The sequence below is a fragment of the Sus scrofa genome, chromosome 9 (assembly GCF_054392235.1).
Source record: "Sus scrofa isolate SSC_HxYL_T2T_F1_AM1 chromosome 9, Sscrofa_HxYL_maternal_Yorkshire_Landrace_v2.0, whole genome shotgun sequence".
In the NCBI taxonomy this organism is placed as follows: Eukaryota; Metazoa; Chordata; class Mammalia; order Artiodactyla; family Suidae; genus Sus; species Sus scrofa.
Genome location: NC_139391.1, coordinates 134,561,166 through 134,577,197, shown reverse-complemented (window position 1 = coordinate 134,577,197; position 16,032 = coordinate 134,561,166). Strand labels below are relative to the sequence as shown.

General features: G+C 48.1%; 1 protein-coding gene across 1 annotated transcript in view; it reads left to right on the top strand.

Moving 5' to 3' along the window:
* Positions 1–16,032, top strand: part of LOC110255529 (uncharacterized) — an 81,022-nt gene that overhangs the window by 40,767 nt on the left and 24,223 nt on the right. Inside the window, exons 13-14 of the mRNA XM_084978067.1 lie at positions 5,190–5,341; positions 6,653–6,730. The gene's annotated coding sequence lies outside the window, so the exon portion shown is untranslated. The remainder of the gene's footprint in view (positions 1–5,189; positions 5,342–6,652; positions 6,731–16,032) is intronic.

The window sequence follows — 16,032 nt, the reverse complement described above, 5'->3', positions numbered from 1 at the left end:
TAATTTAAACCAACTGGTGATGGGGGTGTGGACACAGTATAGATTTTTGTATTTGAAGCTTGACCTCTCCTTGTGAATTCATGGTTTCGTCCCCTTTAAAGGAATTCCAAGCTTAAATGGACAGATTTGGGAAAGCATTGCAGAGAAGGGGAATTACTTTAAAGTGTAACCCAAAATGTTAACAAGTAGCCAGCCAGCAGCCTAGCCTACTTAGGTGTCAGATTAGCTTTGTAGCTAATGGAACCCAATGTCCCAACAGGTCTTTCTGGGAGGAAATTAAATTTGTAGAAGCCTAGCACTTGACGAAGGCTTGTTTAAGATTTTATTACCTTTTTTTCCCCCTCTGAGTCTTAGAAACATGCTATTCGTGAGAACTTGGTTCCAGAAACAGGCAAACCAAAGAAGTGGTGATGGCCAGAGTTGGGAATAAGAAAGAAGTGGCTCCTCTTTGAGAGGGTGAAATTAATCAGTAACTGTTGACCTGTTTGGAATTGAGGACACAAACTGGGCTGCCATCACATGGCTTGTGCAGACCTCCCCATGTGACATTCCTTGTGGATGGGAGATGATAAGGAAACACAGGACTTTCCAGTGTGCAGTCTTCGAGAAAGGCTGACAGTGTGTCACGTCCCTTGGTGGTGTAAGTTCCCACATAGGAAAATCTTACAGGCCCTCGCCGGTTCTTCTGGACGACCTCCGCGTGGGCGGCTCTAAACACCTTCTCTGATTTTTCGTTCCGCTTGACATCTGTGCTGTGGCCCTTGGCGTGATGGAGCATCCTCGCAAAGCTCATGAGGGCGTTCCCCGTAATGACCCTCTCCTGCGCGTGGATCCTGACCTGGACACAGCGAGAGGCATTTCCAGAAGTCTCTCTCGTGAGCCTGAACCAAGCGGGCGTCTTCCCTCCCTGTCCATGTTCCATCCTCCCCAAGTGCTCCTGCTGCTCTGCTCTTCCTTCTCTGCCTCTCACCTCACTCACTCAAGTTCTGCCCTTGGGCCTCTATTCTCCTCGTCGTCTAAGGCGTCAGCGCCTCGCGTGGTTTTCTCTGTCACCTCCAAGGGGATGGCTTCCATGTTGCTTCTCTTCGGCCCCCACCCGCGGGCCTTTCTCCAGCCCAACATTTGCCATTGCTGGTGCACGTTTCCACCCGGGTGTTCCACCAGCAGCTCGAAAGGAGGGAGAACCACGCCACTCTGTGTCTCTTAAACGTGGCCTCCTCCAGATGTCCCTGTTTCTGTTGATTCTACCAGCACTCTAGTCTTTGTATCTTAAATGCTTTCTCCTTCCTCTCCTCATAGCTCCTTGGGGACCCAGCCCCACTGATTCTCGCTTTGTCCAGGCTCCTAATTCTCCTTTCCTTTACAGGCCATTTCCGTGGTGCTAATTCAGGCTCTGTTGCTGCAATGTCCTCTTACTTTAGTTCTCTACCGTCTTCAGTCCGAGATACTGCTGCCTGATGGATCGCTTTAGAACATTACTTTTTTCAAGTAACAACCCTGATCAGAGCCCATCACTGTCTCCCTACCGGCTACTGCTGGGATATGAGGTCTTCTAAGATCAGGTCCAAATCCATGGTTCCCAGAGCACATCTAATTATTCCTGAGTGCAAACTGGTCTTTTCAGTACTTTGAAACAGAACTTGCTTTTGTTCTGTTTTGTTCCCTCTGCTGCTATCTCTTTGAAATACTTTTTTTTTTTTTTTTTTGGCCTTTTGTCTTTTTAGGGCTGTACCCATGGCATATGGAGGTTCCCAGGCTAGGGGTAGGGGTCTAATCGGAGCTGTTGCTGCCGGCCTATGCCAGAGCCACAACAACACCAGATCTGAGCCGTGTCTGTGACCTACACCACAGCTTATGGCAATGCTGGATCCTTAACCTGCAGAGCGAAGCCAGGGATCAAACCTGAAACCTTATGGTTCCTAATCGGATTCATTTCCCCTGGGCCACAACAGGAACTCCTGAAATACTCTTCTTCTCCCCTACATCATAAATCCTACCAAGCAAGTCTTGGTAGGTCAGTGGTTCAGCCTTCAAGATTTCTATAACCAGAATCCATGCATCCACTCAGCAATTATTTCCTGAGTATTTGCCCTGTGCCAGCCTCTGTCCTGGGTACAGAGATACAGAAGTGAATAATTAGCCAAGCCTCCTGGTCTCATGGAGTTTACATTGGGGGAGGAGAGGAAGGGACGTAAAACAGCAAATAAATAATGAGATACTTTCAGAGCGTCATGAAGGCTACTTGATCTCAGCAGCCCTCTTCTTGAAAGAGAAACAGGGCGTCTCAGAGAAGTTAAATGCCTTCCTAGAGATCACATGGTTAGCAGGTGACAATGCCTGGATCGCAGATCAGGTCTTCTGAGCAGTTTCCATTATCTGCATGACTTGTGGTTTCTTCAGCCAAATGTGAAACTGCTCGGGTGAGGTGGTCATTGAACTTGTCTTAGCACTTAGCACACTCCTGGGCATGCTGCACGTGCTCACGGGCACTTTGTGGGAAGAAGGAACTGAGGAAAGCCGGCTGGAGGGCAGCGGGGAGAAGGGGTGTGCCAATGAGGGGTGTGCCAATGAGGTCACAGAGCATCGGTTTTCTTTTCCGAGCCAATGTATCTCTTTAGGATCTCTCGCATCCCCCTATCACTTAGCCCATCAGAGAGTCTAGGGGCTAAGAGAGATGCTGTCAGGGAGTACCGGCTTTTATTTTCCACTAAATTTCCTCTGTGAGTAGCCAGTTCTATCACTTGGACTGTGAGTATGACCCAGGGGGTCCTCCGTGTCCAGCCGGCTTCCTGCTCCTGACGGTGACAAGTGAGAACCAGAGAGAACTCGGCAGGAGCAAGACTGGAGTCAGGGCGATTTGTTCAAAACAATCTGACTGGTTCCTTTCACTCACCCCCACTCTTTTGTCCACGGCTCTTCAGGAGGAAAGAAAAGAGAGAGGTGGAGAAGGAAGATGGGAGGAAGCAAGGGAAGAAAGAGGGTTTTTCCTATTTCTAGACTCACAAGGCTGAACAATAACCGATCTTCAAGGAAAAGGGGGTTGTTGAAATTGCATGTGCAATGGTCTCCCTTACATCCAAATGATAATCTTGTTCCTTCCCATCGACTTTTAATGGACTCGATATTGACGATGATGGTTTGACTAACAAAAACCGTAGCAATGAACGGCACCCCTGATGCTGATCTCCCTTTAAATTATTTTCCATTTAGCCGTCAATCCTATAGCCTGCCATAAAACTTTATTGAATAGCTCATTTGAGCAGAGAATACTTTTGAAAGAATATTAGTAAACTCTTTCAATGGAGTCAAAACACCAAAATGGAAAATTCAAGTTTTGAAGAGAGCCATTAAGTGTGATTAAACCTTTAAAAAGGAGAGAACAACGCCCGCAGAACTCTATTTAGCCATTTCATATCTTTAATTGTCCAAAGATTTACTTTAAAAGCACAGACATGAAAGGATGCTCAATGTTACAGTATTTCGAGGGGGAGAGTGAAGATAAGCCCTGTTCACCAGCAAATGGAGCTCGGCCCAGAAGGAGGGATGACAAAAGCGGCAGGGACCTGCTTCCTTCTATAATGTAGAGAGAGGGGGGGATAAAAAGGCAGCCATTCTTGACTCAGCTTTGAGGAGCACAATGGGAATGATTAGGGATCCAGAGTGGGAGCACATTTAAGTAGCAGTGACATCCACCAGTTAGCTGGTGATTAGGATGAAAACTGAGAGCAAAGGAGGGAGGTGGAGGGATGGGAGAAACTGGGGAGAGAGGCTTGAAAGGTGGTTTTCAAAATGTAAGGAGATGAAACATCACTTGGGGAGCTCATTTTGTCATCGCCTTCCCTCGACTCCAACCTCAGAGATTCTGATTTCAGGAGATACGGGATGAGACCCAGGAATCTGTGCTTTTAAAAAGCCTCCGAGGTAACGCCACTGCCAGGGGGGCCTTGGACCAGTTTAGAGGAGGTCCAGGGGAGGGGAGGAGCTTGGGACAGAAATAGGAATGAGAAACACCACCTGGGGGAGAGGGAGAAGCGTTCCCCAGTGACGAGCATCCAGCATCTACCTTGCCTGCCTCCTTCCTCTCTCTCTAAGACACAAGGCAATCCTGGGGTGGAAGCTGGCTGAGAAGTTCAGCAATGGAGAGTGTCAGCCAGAGGGGAAGTTTTTTCCTGGGAAAGGGCAGCAATGAGAGACAATAAAACAATCAGAGGAGAAGAAGAAGAAGAGGGAGGAGGAGGAGGGAAGGGAAGGGGGGAGGGGAGGAAGTGACAGGCACTCAGGAAGGCAATATTATGATTTGAATATTTTTAAAATGTCAATAAATGGATCTGACGGAAGCAATGTGATAACATACTTTGATATAAATTGAAAATATGGAGTTCCCATTGTGGCTCTGTGGGTTAAGAACCCAACATAGTGTCCATGAGGATGTGGGTTCAATCCCTGGCTTTGCTCAGTGGATTAAGGATCTGGTGTTGCCCTGGCAATTGGACCCCTGGCTTGGGAATATCCATATGCCACAGGTGCAGCCCTGAAAAGAAAAAAAAAAAAAGAAGAAGAAGAAGAGAAGAAAATACTTTAAAAAATAAATGGTCGTATCTTGGGAGTTCCCATTGTGGCTCAGTGGTAATGAACCCAACCAGTATCCATGAAGACATGAGTTCGATCCCTGGCCTTGCTCACTGGATTAAGGAACCAGCATTGCTGTTGCTGTGAACTATGGTGTAGGCTGCCAGCAACTCAGACCTGGTGTTGCTGTGGCTGTGGTGTAGGCCGGAAGCTGTAGCTCCGATTTGACCCCTAGCCTGGGAACGTCCATATGCCACACCCCTGCTCCTTAATAAAAAAAAAAAAAAAAAAAAAAAAGGAACGAAAAAAAGTCATGTCGTGTCTAGCTATTGACAAAGTAGAACAGAAATCTGTATAATTGTGGACTATTAGATTGCAGCGTGGCTCACGACAGTGTAAAAATCTGTGCTTTCCAATTCTGTTCTGTGACTTTGCAGATGAGCCTCAAGGTCAACCTTCATGGAGCAAGAGCCACCAAGTCGGGAGGGGTCACCAGACGCTGCCCCTGCCGCAACCAGAGTATCTCGGTTTTGGTTAAGATTCTGTTGGAACAGAGAAGAATTTTAAAGTTCTGGTTCCGAGTGTTTTAAAATTCCTGATCATTTCCCTACATTTTATAGGTGAGAAAACAGACCTGAGAAGCAGTGTCTTTGCTCAGTCTCTCCACGTGTTTGTGGCATGTTCCTCAGCTTGGAACCCCCCTGGGTCCTGGCCTGGTGAGCATTCCTCCCCAGCTCCCCGACACCTGCTTTCGGTACAGGAAACTTGTCAGGCAAGTGTGTTTTACAAGACTTTGTTATTGTGTGAGGTTGGAACATTTTATGGGTTGTGATTTAATCAATGGCATACCCGAAGGCGTGTGATAACAAGGAATGTAATCTCAGAGGGTTAGTCTCTGTTCTTTGGAAGTAGAAGAGGCCCAGGGAAGAGAACAGGAAGGCGTGGGAATCCTGGGGTCAGAAGGGAGTGGGAACTACACCTGTGACTATTTAAATGCTCAAAGCATCTTACACACATTGCAAACGCTAGATGCTTCCTCTCACTCTCATCACAACCCAACGAGGCAGGATAAATGACCCTCATTTAGCCCTGGAGATGGTTGAGGCCCAGCAGGGTTAACCAAATTGCCAAATGCGGATGACAACTCAAATCTAGGGGACATCAGAGCCCGAAGCTTTGTGTACTTAATTGTCCTCTAGACAATGGGACGTTTTTGGTTCTTTGCCTCATTCTTTTGCAGGCCAGACTCATTTCCTTTGTGCTGCCATTGGGGGGTGGGGGTGGGGTGGCAGTACAATAAAAAAGGGAGAAAATAACTTCAATTCAAAAAGAAGTTGAATTTGAACCTCCAGGATAAGTGACTTAAGAACAGTCCTGAGCTGTTCCTGCAGTTCTTGACTTAGAAGGAATTCTCGCCAGGGTCTCTGGGATCCGCCCAGCCCTACAGACACCTCTCCATGGCTTCCACTTTTCTTCTGCTCATCCTTCAAGCCCAGTGGACTCTGGGTGAAGAGACCACGGGACACCCAACTGAAGATAAAGCGCCAGGCTTCCTTTCCCAGCTGGGAAAGCCTGGGATCTGGGGTGGGAGGGAATTGGAAGGGACAGCCATGGCCCCACCTCATCCACACTCCCCGTCCTCACTCCTTCCACTTTTCTGTTATTAAGACGGTGGAGAACAGAAAGTCCAGAAAATGGAGGAAATACTACTGTGATCCTGACAGCCTATCATGCATCTGTTTTCATCTTGGTTAATTCCGTTCCCATCCCCTGTCTTCCTACGTGTAGATGCTCCATGGTTGCAGGCATCATGGGCGCACACTCTGTAGCTCACTGCCCCCACTTGCTGCAGTGCCGCAGACTCTGTCCAGAGGCTTGTGCTCAGCCTCTCATTTCCGCCCTAGTGCTTCTCTCCCTTCCTTTCTTTCATTCGTCCGCCTGTTCTTTCTTTGTTACTTAGCCCCCTCTCCCCTCGATGCTTTGCTTCCACACTTGAATCTGAATTTCGCTGTAGGTTTCTGGGATCCCTAAGAAGGAAGACACTGCTGAGTTCTGACTGGGTCTCCCCTTCTTTCTTTTCCAGGGGTGCACCAACTGTGTTCCGTGTGGTCACATGACCTGGGTCAGTCTCACGCCAGCCGTTCCCTGGAAGTCACCCGGGGTAGGTAGGTGAAAGAACGGGAGGGGGTGGTTATAGCAATGGATCGGAATCCAGGGCTGGCAGGAGGGCGACAGCCTGGCCCAGCGACCGTGGGGCGGGGTGAGAAGGGGGCAGGTGGTGCATTTCTACAGCATGCGGAGCTGAGACGTTTCACTGCCTATCAACAACCAGAAAGGATGATGATAATGATAATAGTAATAATAATAATTCAGAAGGTTTCAAGCAACATCTCCTGGGGAGGCTGAGGGGATTTTTTTTCTTTTTTCTTTTTTTGTCTCCTCTGGGTCCCGGACTTAGTTCAGTCGCGGAATGATGCAGCCTACGTAAAGATCATTTCATTGTAAGAAAGATGTGTAGAATCACAATAACAGCAACTGATCCTCATAGTCCTTTAAATATACAGAGCACCACTATATCACTTATCCTCACAAAAGCAAAGACAGTGTTCTAGCAGAATGGGAGGAAGCTGACATTTGACAATGAAGAGTTTAGCTGAAGTTTATATTACAAAGCTTTCACCAGAGCAATTAATATAAACACTTTGCAATGATAAGCGTGTAAAGGGGGCCACATGTGCTGATGGGAAATCTAAGAAGCAAAGGTACCGCTGAAGAGGGCAGCGTGAATGAGGATGAACATTCAAAAGATGGACGGGGAAGATACCTGGGGGGAGGGGCCTTTCTTGATGAGAAAACATCACCAGCTCCAAGTGCTCTAATAAAGGTAAATTGCAATTTATCTCCTTCTTTGAGGTTCAATTTCCTTGGCAATTATTATATTAGAGTGACACTTCTATTGAATTATATGTTTCAATTCCTATTAAAAAAAAAAATCCAAGTCCTTACATTCCAGGAAATTATGAATGCAGCTCCTGGAGAGCTCTAGCTCTGACACTCCAAGGATAGTATCGTTTATCTCCTTGGCACTGGAGGCCCATTATGCAGCGCGGGCCAGGAAAGAGCCCCTCTGCACAATAGTGTCCAACATTTTCAAAGCACTTCTGGTGGATGCGACCATCTCCCGCGCTGTGTTGTGCTAACCCCAGGTGACCCGCCGCCTTTCTTCGCGCAGGACACAATGGCACATAGAAACATTAACTCTCACGATGTCGCGAGAATCCGACTGCATTATCCCCTGACCTCCGCCAAGATAATGTGTCATGTGCTGTAAGAAATGAAAAGTTTTCAAAGCAGGTGGAAAGAGAATTGGGTGTGCTTCGCTGGCTGAACTGCCTTTCTCGGGTTGATTTGTTTGGCCCTTTGGAGCGAGGAAATGGGCGGGGGGGCCTTTCGGCCAGGGGACCCTGGAGGTGTCCGTCTTTCCCCCCCGCTTTCCCCTCCCGGAAGATGGAGTGGTTTCTGAGCGTGGTGTCCGCCTCGTGGTGGGCGGGGAGGAGCGGCTCCCGGATCACAAAGCGGGGATGGAGGAGGAGCGGGCAGGCCCTGTCTGGTGTCTGAACGGCCCCCAGGCAGGGCTCGGGGACGTCTCCGGGATGGGTGGATATTTACCAGACGTCAATAGCGCAGTGGGCTTTGGTTCGATGCTAATGAGGCCAAGGTTATACAAGGGCCAACTGGGTTCCTTCTGTTCCCTCTGCTGTAAACCGCCTCCCAACAGCCGGCCAGGCCTCCCACTCATGCAGGAAGGGGGCTAATGAAACCCGCCGGAGGCTTCTCCCAGACAGATGGCTCCCCAGCTGCTTTTGCCCATGGGTAACTTTGGTCGCCACCCCTCAAGGTCCCCTCCAAGAGGCTCTGTCCTCCAAAGCCCGCGATGCTCCTGGGAGACGTCTTCTCCCTGGACAGGCATCCTGAGGACTGTTTTCTATGAGATCGTTTCTAACCTGCGGGACCCTTGTTTGCGTTGAGGCTGCGCCCGCTCAGGCCCAGGTGGGTGCAGAAGAGGTGGACTGACCCCGGCTTCCTGATTCGTCTTAGCCGGACTGGGCTTGAAACACCATTCTGTCTCTTCGGGGTGACAGAGACAGACACCATTCTGTCTCTCTGTTGCATCTGTGAGTCAGTCCCCAGCCTTGGGGTACCCAGCGGCGCTTTAATCTGTGAAACGGGCATCTCAGCCCCGCCTTTGCCGAGTTGGTGTGGGGAGCAAGCCAAGAAACACGGGGGCGTTTTGGGGGAGGGGGCGGGGAGGGATGTGGCGAGCATGCTAATCAGGGTTGCTGGTCACTCTTGCTTCTACCTGATGCCCCTGGGGTCCAAGCGACTGCTGTCAGCCACCTTGGTTCCTGAGGAGGCACTGTGTTTTTTTTTTTGACCCTGCGTCCCAGACCTATTTCATGTCCCCGGTCCGTCCATCACTTCTGGCAGTAGCCCTGGGAATGTCCTTGAATTCCTTCTCCCTTTTCCTTGGCACACCGTCCCCAGTGAACGTTCCCTCTTCTGAGCTGATCCTGTTTCCTAACTCTTATCAGTCAGGACTCTCCAAAGAAGCAGAATATGTATATATCTGTATATGATTTATTTTAGGGAATTGGCTCCAATGAGTGTGGGGCTGGAAAGTCCAAAATTTATAAGGGAGACAAGCCGGCTGGCAACTCAGGCAGAAGATGATGCTGTGGTCCTGAGACAGAATTTCTTCTTCTCTAGAAAATGTCAGTTTTCATGCTTAAGCCTTCAGCTGATTGGGTGAAGCCCACCATGTTATGGAGGGTAATTTTCTTTACTTCAGCTCAGCTGATTGTAGGTATTACCACATTTTACTGTATTTTATTTATTTTCTTTTTAGGGCTGCAGCTGCAGCATATGGGAATTCCCAGGCTAGGGATCGAATCAGAGCTGTACCTGATGGCCTGTGCCGCAGGCACAGTGATGCCAGATCCAAGCCACATCTACAGACTACTCCACAGCTCATGGCAAGGCCAGATCCTTAACCCACTGAGCAAGACCAGGAATTGTATCTGCATCCTCAGTCGCTATATCAGGTTCTTACCCTGTGAGCCACCATGGGAGCTCCAACCACGTTTTAAAAATACCGTCACAGCAACACCCATATTGACATTTGATTAAATAGCCAAGTGCTATAGCTTACCCAAGATGAACAGAACGCTGGCCATCATATCAACATTCCAGGGGTGACTCCCTAAGTCCATTTCTGGGGTGAAGCCTTCCAGGGGCAGCTGCTCTCTCCACGTGTCGGGATGTATGTGGCTTGTCCCTTTTTCTTTTCTTGTGTGCCCTCCCTCCAGGTGCACACATCTTGGTCCCTCACCCCCACTCACTGTGCCCTGAGGAGGTGATAGCAAGATCTCATCTCCTAGAAACAGTTCATTGTCCTTTCAGCAAGTTATCAGAGTAAAAACCATAATTAATACTTTATAACCTGGCTACGGAAACAGTTACAGTATAGCTTGTTTGTCTTTGGAGAGTGGAGGATTGAGGTTGGTGGGGGGGGGGGTAACATCAGGGAATTAAATCCTGACACCAAAATGCAAATTTTGGTCAATTTCCAGACCTCGTCAGGGCAATCTGGGTTCCTATTCAGCGTGATTTCAGTAAAAAGCGAAGGCTTGACCTGATTCCGGCACCCACGGACCCTTTCCAGAAGCGAGCCTGAATACGAGGTGCTGGGGAAAAGCCCACGAAGTCTCCCTGGGGCCCTCCCTGAGAACTTACATTCTAATGGTAGGACAGACAGGTAAACGGAACACTAGAAACGCAAGGCAGACACAAGTCAGTGGTGAACTGGGGGCATAAGCAAAGTGCTTACTTCTTCATAGGCAAGAACATTCAGACACCTTGCACGGGGAACTCTGAAACCACAGGCACTGAAGAATCGTTTGCACTGAACTATTCCATGTGTGTATTTCTTAATGGTCTCACTTTCTCTTTTGTGCTTTGTTTGGGAAAAGAGTTACATTCGTTTGCATTTTCCTCAGAGGATATTACTCACGTTTTTTTGTTTGTTTGTTCTCAAGTGAGAGGGTTTTTGTTTTGTTGTTTGTTTGGGGTTTTTTTTTTGGGGGGGTGTGACTGTGCCATGTGGAGGTCCCTGGGCCAGGGATTGAACCTGAGCCACAGCAGTGACAACGCTGGATCCTTAAGTATTAAGCCACTAGGGAACTCCATTACTTGATGACTCAAGAAACCTGTCCCAAAGTTACTAGAAAGGAGTGAACAGTGAAGAGAAAAGTTGGAATTAAATATGAATTCATCCCACCATTGTATAGCGAGTAAGCCCTGAGGCCAGCACTGAATGAGGGGTGAGAGATGCCGTAGAGACGAAGGCTTATATTCTCATGGGGGCCAAAATGAGAAACATACAAAAGTGCCTCATTGAAAAACTGCAGGGCCAGGAGGGTAGGAGATTTGCAGGTGGGGGTGTTCCCGATGTGCCCTGTTTCCTTCATAGACAAGAGCAGTCCTAGGCAACAGTACATATTGTGTAAGTCTCATGAAATAAAATATATGCGTATAGGTATCTGTAGGTGTGTACACAATCAAACTTTATAGATGCAAATATGTACATAATTTACATAAATATAATTAAAGGAGTTCCTTTCATGGCTCAGTGGTTAACGAATCTGAACAGCATCCATGAGGACGCAGGTTCGATCCCTGGCCTCTCTCAGAGGGTTACGGATCCAATGTTGCTGTGGTGTAGGCTGGCAGCTACAGCTCCAATTTAACCCCTAGCCTGGGAACCTCCATATGCCGTGGGCGCAGCCATAAAAAGCAAGCAAACAAAAAACATATATATGCATCTCTCTCTCTCTCTCTATATATATATATATATATATATTTATATACACACACACACACACACACACACACACATATATTAGATAATATTTGCCCAGATATTAACATGAGCTATCATCTCTGGGCAATGAAATTACAGGTAAATTTAATATTTTACTTCTCTGGATCTTCCACATTTTACATAGCAAACCTGCTTCGCGTTTTTGTCCTGTATTCGTCTTTCTTCCTAACCTCCCAGATGCAGTCGTTGTCTGTTTCACCAGAAGCTGATGTAATGGTCAGAGCTGCATCCGAGGATCCCTCGGTGTGTGCTGGGTACCCTTTGCGGTGTTTCACACGCCTTATCTCACTTCATCCTCATCACAGCACTGCCATTACTGACAGGCACAGTCATTCCCCCCATCTTTCTTCCATGGCTCCAGCAGTGAAGGGGGACAGGGTTAAATTGCCCTCAGGCCAGGTAGCCAGTGGCTGCCGGAGGCAGGGTGGCCCCCAGGCCGTCTGCACCCACAGTCCCGTCCATGCCACTGTGCCACTGCGGCCTCCCTGGAAGGCCAGGGTGGCCTCCTGGTCTTCGTTTGTCGTTGATTTCTCCTTTAAGCCTCTTAGCAATTGCCCTGTAGATTGAGGTGATCCTGTGTTGGGGGCACGCATATTTACAATTGTTAAATTGTCTTCTTGGATTGATCCTTTGATCATTACATAATGTCCTTCGTTGTCTCTTAGAACCTTCTTTATTTTAAAGTCTATCTTGTCTGATAGGGGTATTGCTACCCACTTTCTTGATGGCTGGTTATTCCAGGCCGGGCGGAATGCGGGTTCTCATAGCAGCTCTGACTGCGCTGATGAATTGCAGTCCATCAAAATGGCACAAGGCCCGGGCTTGGTTCTGGTGGCCACAGCCTACACAAGTGTGTCCTGAAATACACCCTTCTCCTTTCTTCTCTCTTCCTTCCCTGCTTCTCCACCCTGTGTAAATGTCTCTTCTGAGGACAGTAAAGATTAGATTCAATCAGAATGTTAGAGAAGATTTTGCGTTTGTTTGTTTGTTTTGTTTATCTGAGTTTACATGATTCCAGCTATGCGATCGGATTCTTTTGTGTGTCTGTTCACTTGCTTTTGGTTCTCCGGGTGCCAGGACAACACAAACTTCCTGGCTGTCCATGAAGCAAGGGGCGTAAGGCTCTCACAGGCTAGAGACACAGTGTGAAGTGAGTGCTACCTGCAGTGACTGGAGACATGGCTCAGATGGAAGCAGGCAGGACGCGTGGTCCCTCCGCTGTGGCTTGGTGTCTCTGACCAAAGGGGTTACGGTCCTGAGGGAAGGACACCAGGGTCAGGTTCAGTCTTCAGCTGCCCATTCAGTCCACGTGAGCTGTCACACCTCACCCAGGGTTCCGAGGCTCTGGGCACTTTCCCAAGAGCTCCATGTTGGGTTTGGGTGCCTGGAGGGGTCGGGAGAATGTGACTTCCCTTCTCTTCTTTATCCAGCACTTCTTGGGGTCCCAGAAGCCTCACTCCAAACATCTGAGGAAGAAGTGTGGAACAGAGAGCGTAGGGATGCAATTCAATTGATGCTAAAAATTACAACGAATATTCCCCATTTCAGGAGCACAGTGAAGGGATGGGACATTGTAACTCAAGGCCAGAGATGGTTAAATCATACTCTCATTACACAGTGGCCCTGAGTGCCCTCGGGAGGCACAGAGATGGAGCAGCAAGAGAAAGACAATAGTCTTTGAGTAGAAAGACCCAAAAGCTCCTTAAATCTTTAATCAACTCAGTGCGTAGATGACTCTTGTTTCTGAACAAGCTTCCCTCACCCTCCTGCTGCCCAGTCCCCAATACTCAGAGCCTGACACACCCACTTGGGGTTACAAAGTCACATGTCACATGACATCTGCTCCGGCTTGTCTGTGGATTCTCGGTATTTTTTCCCTTCTTTCTCTTTCAGTGTCTTGTGACTTCACTTTCCCCAGGTGGCAGATGTCTTGCCTTTGCTGCCCGTTGTGGTTTAAAAACTTGGTGAATACTGAAAAATGAATCACAGCCTAGGAATCAAAGCTGAGTTGTCCTCATGACGAGGAAGCTGGAAGTCACAAAGTCAGGGTATATCTGCATGTGACCCATGTGACTGCTTGGACTGCGAGACGTGATGAGTTCCAGGAGACGACTCGGTCCACCAGACCAGCAGTCTCAGTCAGAAGGCTTCTTAACGAGTTGCCATGTTGAGAAGCCCAGACAAGTTCAGCTTTTGATAAAACCAACATGCTTTCTTTTTTTAGAGGCATCTGGTTAACCTTACAGAGAAGAATAGTTTTCTGTCCATAGTAGCAAGGAGAAGGATGAAGATGTGTCCTCTTAGTCAGTGTATGAGTGGGTGTCTAGGGATGGGGGCATAAATACGATCAGCAACAGAGTGAGGTTAAAAAAAAATCAGCAGTGGCAGTCATCAGCATGGTTGACCGTTTCCTAAAAGTCACACTCACTAGCTTTGGTTCAAGAGTGGAAGAGGAAGATGGTTTGGTTGACTCTTAGTCAAGGTGTTGATAGGCAGGTGCATCTTAAGGACACTTTGGCAAGGGAATTGGGCTATGCGTGGGTATAAATGAAGAGGTGACCCCTCAGTATGACGGACTGTTCAACCTTGAGGAGTCTGAACTTTGGCTAAATGGACAATGAGCCATTTTCATGCTGCTGTGTTTCCATGTGTCATCTTGCTATATTTACATAGGTTACATCAGTGGCTGGAAAACTCTCGGGCTAGCCAGAATTTCAGGACCACTCCTTTTCCGTGAGTGCCTAATCAGGATACTTCTAACTCAACTGGGCATATCAGACATGATGGATCAGACTCTGGTTCTGGCTGAATTCAGTAAAGGTCTATTTCTCGCTCATGCATAATTCACCAGGGTTGGGTGGCTCTGTGGAGGGGGGACTTGCCTTCACTCAGTGTTAGAAGTGACTTCTATCTTGGGACTCTGCCATCTCAATGCCCAGCCTCTAAGGGGGGCAGAAAAGTTGGCCGGGGTATACTGACTATTAGCACCCCAAAGCAGAAGCACCACACTTTGGTCACATTCCTAGGAGCTCAAACTCATCCCAGGACCCCAGTCCCACTGCAAAGAGCTGGAAATGAGAGCACACCTGGACGTCCAGGGCACATCAGTCACAGCTGTTAAACTGCGTCAACCAGGGATGTTGAGACCTTCCCTGCACTTGGTCATTTCAGGGAGCGTGACCCTTTAGTGACAAGAGAAGGGCTTGGCAAGCGAGAAGGGTGCCCTGCCTTGGGACAGACTCACCCACGTGGGCACCAGAGCAAGCAGCTGAAAAGTAAAAATACACAGCCAAGCTGTGATGCTATAACTGGATATTGTATAGGGAAATGAAGGCAAAAAGAATGCGGGAAAGGAGGAGGAGGAAGAGGAGGAGAAGGAGAAAAGGAAAAGAAAAAAGAGAAAAAGCAGCAGAAGGAGCAGAAGCAAAAGAGTAACAAAAGCAACCAGGCCTTTTGGTGAAACGCAAATGTAGCTCTGACGCTCCTCTCCTCGGTCCAGCGAGGTCTGCTCACTGGAAAAGGAAGCAGCAATAAAGAGGAGGCACCGTAGGAAGTGGTCCAGACTTTCAGCCCCGAAGGCCACGCGGGACACAGACCGGCGAGAAGGAAGTTGGAAGAACATACGAAGTTGCTCCCCTTCCCGGGGCCGACCCTGCTTCCTGGGGCTCTTCCAGCTTCCCTTTCTTGCTCGTTCTAACTCCCTGTTTCCAAAGCGCTGGGTATTTACTGTTATTATTTTAAAGGTTTTCAAGACCAAGAGCTTCTAACAGGCCTTCCCCACCACCGGCCCCATTCTTGCAGGGAGTGGGTGATTTCCTTTTAATTTGCTCACTCAGTCCTGAATAACTTTTCAGAGGGCTCCAGACACCGCGGTGTGACAGCTAAACCAAGGCGCACTGGATGCAGTGGAATTGCTCTACAAGCAACCTTGCCAAAGGCCCTTTTCGATGCACAAAGCTGGCTCTATCTTTGTATATTGAGGGAGCTAAATCAATGTTAAATGCTTGGCTCTTTTCACAGGACAATGACCAGGACCTAAGCTGCGTCCTTCCTTTTTGATTGACACTTGAAACGCAGCGCGGGAATCAGCCAGAGGCGCTGCTACAAGCCGAACCCTCTGCTGGGATAACCGCTGGTGACATCTGCAGAAAGGCCGACAAAAGGCAGTTGAAAGCTGTGTTTGTTGCTTTCCCCCCTCAGATCTCCACGCTTTCATGGAGCTCCTTACTTGCTTTAATATTATGATTCAGCACCTGGCTTTTTTGAACCTTGCTTTAAACTTCAAAAGGCGAGGTGGTATTAACAAACATGAAACGAAAAAGTGGCGGTAGTTTGATTTACTGTTGTCGTCTTATCAAGGGGTTTTTTTGTCACCAGCTGCCACTTTCTGTCATCTTTGGAACCATTATCATTTCTCTAAAATCTAAAAGACTCCACTTAATAACAGCTTTGAATACAGACAGGATCAGTAACATACACAGTTCTGGGGATGACAGGACCATCAAATGAAAAGAAAGATGTTG